The following is a 3,158-nucleotide window of genomic DNA, read 5'->3' as shown; positions in this document are numbered from 1 at the left end:
GAACTCGGGAAATGTATTGCATATTTTTACTGTTCTGCTTACAGACTGTAATTATAATGTGCGAGTTAGCTGGTTGATCTTAAGAGTTATTTTTGACTAGCTACCTGCCTGAAATGTTGTGAAGGAAAACATCTTGTTTTATTAATCATACTTTAAATCATGACCATTTTTAGTGTATGAATTAAGGATTTCCATTCTCTCCCCAAGAACCAACGTTCAGACATATTTTGCTCTAGGCAGTTTAGTACGTATTCTGTTGCTCCAATCATGATATGTATAAGTTGAAAGTCTACCTTGGGCAGTAGATTTGCAAACTCCTTATCTGTGATACATAGATGTCTTCTTTCTCTTGTATTTTTCTGACCTCATTGATATCCAGAGGGTAGCTGTTTTCCATAACAGCATATATTTTTAGCCGATTGTATTTTAACTTGGTGGTGCTTGTAATTTTTAAGTTCCACTAATATTTTTCGAACCAATGGAATGTATGTATGTATGTATGTATGTATGTATGTATGTATGGAAAGTGGCCCAGTGTTTAGGGCAGCGGACTTGCGGTCATAGGATCGCGGTTTCGATTCCCAGACCGGGCGTTGTGTGTGTTTATTGAGCGAAAACACCTAAAGCTCCACGGGGCTCCGGCAGGGGATGGTGGCGAACCCTGCTGTACTCTTTCACCACAACTTTCTCTCACTCTTTCTTCCTGTTTCTGTTGTGCCTGTAATTCAAAGGGCCAGCCTTGTCACACTGTGTCACGCTGAATATCCCCGAGAACTACGTTAAGGGTACATGTGTCTGTGGAGTGCTCAGCCACTTGCACGTTAATTTCACGAGCAGGCTGATCCGTTGATCGGATCAACTGGAATCCTCGTCGTCGTAAGCGACGGAGTGCCAACAACAATGGAAAGTAAGAGACTTGCTGGAAGTGAGAAATGCCGAAAGACGGAGAGAAAAGTTGAGAATAAAGTGTAGCGACAGAAAAGAGGATAAGTTGCATGAGATTAGGAAAGAAACGTTAAAAGAATTAGCAACAAGGAAGTTAAGTAAGTGGGGAGAACAACGAAAGTGCTCGAATACAATCGATGAACCTGCTACAAATAACAGGCAATTTTCTTTCAAATTATTCACTACTGTTTTAAAGAAGGAAGGACGTATTTCATTATGTGACTCTAGGTGTATTGTGCCTACAAAAAAAAAACAAAAAAAAAAACAGGTTGGTTAGGGCCGGAACACATTTAATTAGAAGCCTGCTCGATCAGGGCAAATATTGTGCCAAACATACTGGACCCTAGCAGCGGGAAATTTAGACAGTGTCTCGTGACAACTTGCTGGGGCAGCCTGCTGGAGCCTAGCAGCAGATATAAAAAGGGGAATTTAACAAGACAATCAGTCGGACGCTGACACTCGTTGATGCTGCATCGAAGAGGCCAGGGAATAGAAGAAAGAAGACATGCACCCAACACCAGAGCTGAAGACACCTTCGAAAGGGGGATGCCCACCACGTCAAAACGGTAGAGGAGTAGGGGCCGAAACCGGACGTGGTTCCTCCTGATGATGTCTTGAGCTAACTGGATCCTATAAAGGAGCTGTTGTGGTAGCAGACCACGAAACATGGTTGAATTTCCTTCCAAAGAACTGTTATCCAATATATTTAATCATTTTAGATAGATGTAACAATTCGAGCCTCTGAATAAAGGCTAGTTTCTTTGGAGCAGCAATAGTAGCACACTGAACAAATATACTTTGGTCATCTTACTAGCCACAAACATCAAAATAGACTGGAAGGTGAAGAAAATATTCAGAATGTCAGACTGTGCATTTTATGTTAACCGCTGTATGTCGGGTGGAGGCGTGTGGCCTAGTGGTTAGGGTATTTGACTCATGATTGTAAGATTATGATTTCAATTCTTGGATCGGGTGACGGGTTGTATTTTTGAGCAACACACTTCATTTCATGTTGCTCCAGTTGCGCCAACTGACAAAAATGAGTAATCCTGTGACAGGCCGGTGTCCCATCCAATAGGTAAATATATATACATCACGAAAACCGGAAAACCGGCCCTTATGAGTTCATAAAGCTTGATAAAGATGTTTTTTTAAATCTTTACTGTATGTCGGTGTGTGCAGTGTTTCTCAGCTAAAAGGGACAATATGTCTACAACAACTATTCCGTATGTTGCACTTAATCGCTTGACGATTAACTTCGTGGATTGCGTCTGCTCTATCGAAGTTAAACCAGCCTCAAATTTGACCACGTGTAATGATACTTGTGTAACGATACCCTTCATAATGTGGTATCATTACACGTGGTCAATACCAAGAGCCTAAATCCATTTGTAACTGTCGCGACCCAGGATCCTGTCTACTTGACCAACGATGTTTGATTAAATCTATCATATACGAGGCAGAAGTTACTGCAACCCTAAATAATAATACAACTGATAAGAAGACCTATAGAGCAGGATTATGTGAAAAAGAATTAAAAAATCACTATGCCAATGCGTAGCGATTTTAGAATTCTCCTTCCGTCATAGGGACGAAAGCAAAGGTCCTAAGTTGGCTAGCTACGTATGGAGTTTGAAAGATAACGAAACACCACATGTGATTAAGTGGAAAACAATTGAGAAATCAATACCTTATGTTAATGAATCGGATAAATGTAGCCTTTGTTTAGCTGAAAGAACGCAGATCTGTTCATATCTAAGATCCCTAGCTCTCTATTGAACTCTAGGTCTGAAATTTTCAGTGGTTGCAAGCATATGCATGCATATATTTCGAAGAATTGGAAAATTCAGCCTATTCCTGATTAACTTGTTGATATCTTTCCAACCTTATAATTTAAGGTCTAACCCTTTTACCTTTTTACTTTTTACTTTTCAGTTTAGTTTTTGTGTTTTCGTTTTCCGTCTTTTTAAACTTCGGCGTTTTCTATATCGCTTTCTATATCGTGGTTCTTCTTATTCAATTTTTTTTTAGTTCGTTATGATATGTGGTTTGTGCCTGATGAATATGCTTGAGATAAGTCTCAACATATAAAACTATTAGTAGCACTTAAAGACACGTATTGTGTCCTTTAAATAAATAATAAATAAATAATATTTCTCTCACCAGATAGAGTACATTTTTTTCCTAAATTTTCTATAACGGAACAGTACATT

General features: G+C 39.3%; 1 protein-coding gene across 1 annotated transcript in view; it reads right to left on the bottom strand.

Moving 5' to 3' along the window:
• Positions 1-3,158, bottom strand: part of LOC106878439 (protein Wnt-7b) — a 372,038-nt gene that overhangs the window by 313,717 nt on the left and 55,163 nt on the right. The window lies entirely within an intron of this gene.

This window comes from Octopus bimaculoides, chromosome 3 (assembly GCF_001194135.2).
Source record: "Octopus bimaculoides isolate UCB-OBI-ISO-001 chromosome 3, ASM119413v2, whole genome shotgun sequence".
NCBI classification, from domain to species: domain Eukaryota; kingdom Metazoa; phylum Mollusca; class Cephalopoda; order Octopoda; family Octopodidae; genus Octopus; species Octopus bimaculoides.
The sequence above is the reverse complement of the archived record's forward strand: the minus strand, read 5'-3'. Positions and strand labels throughout refer to the sequence as shown.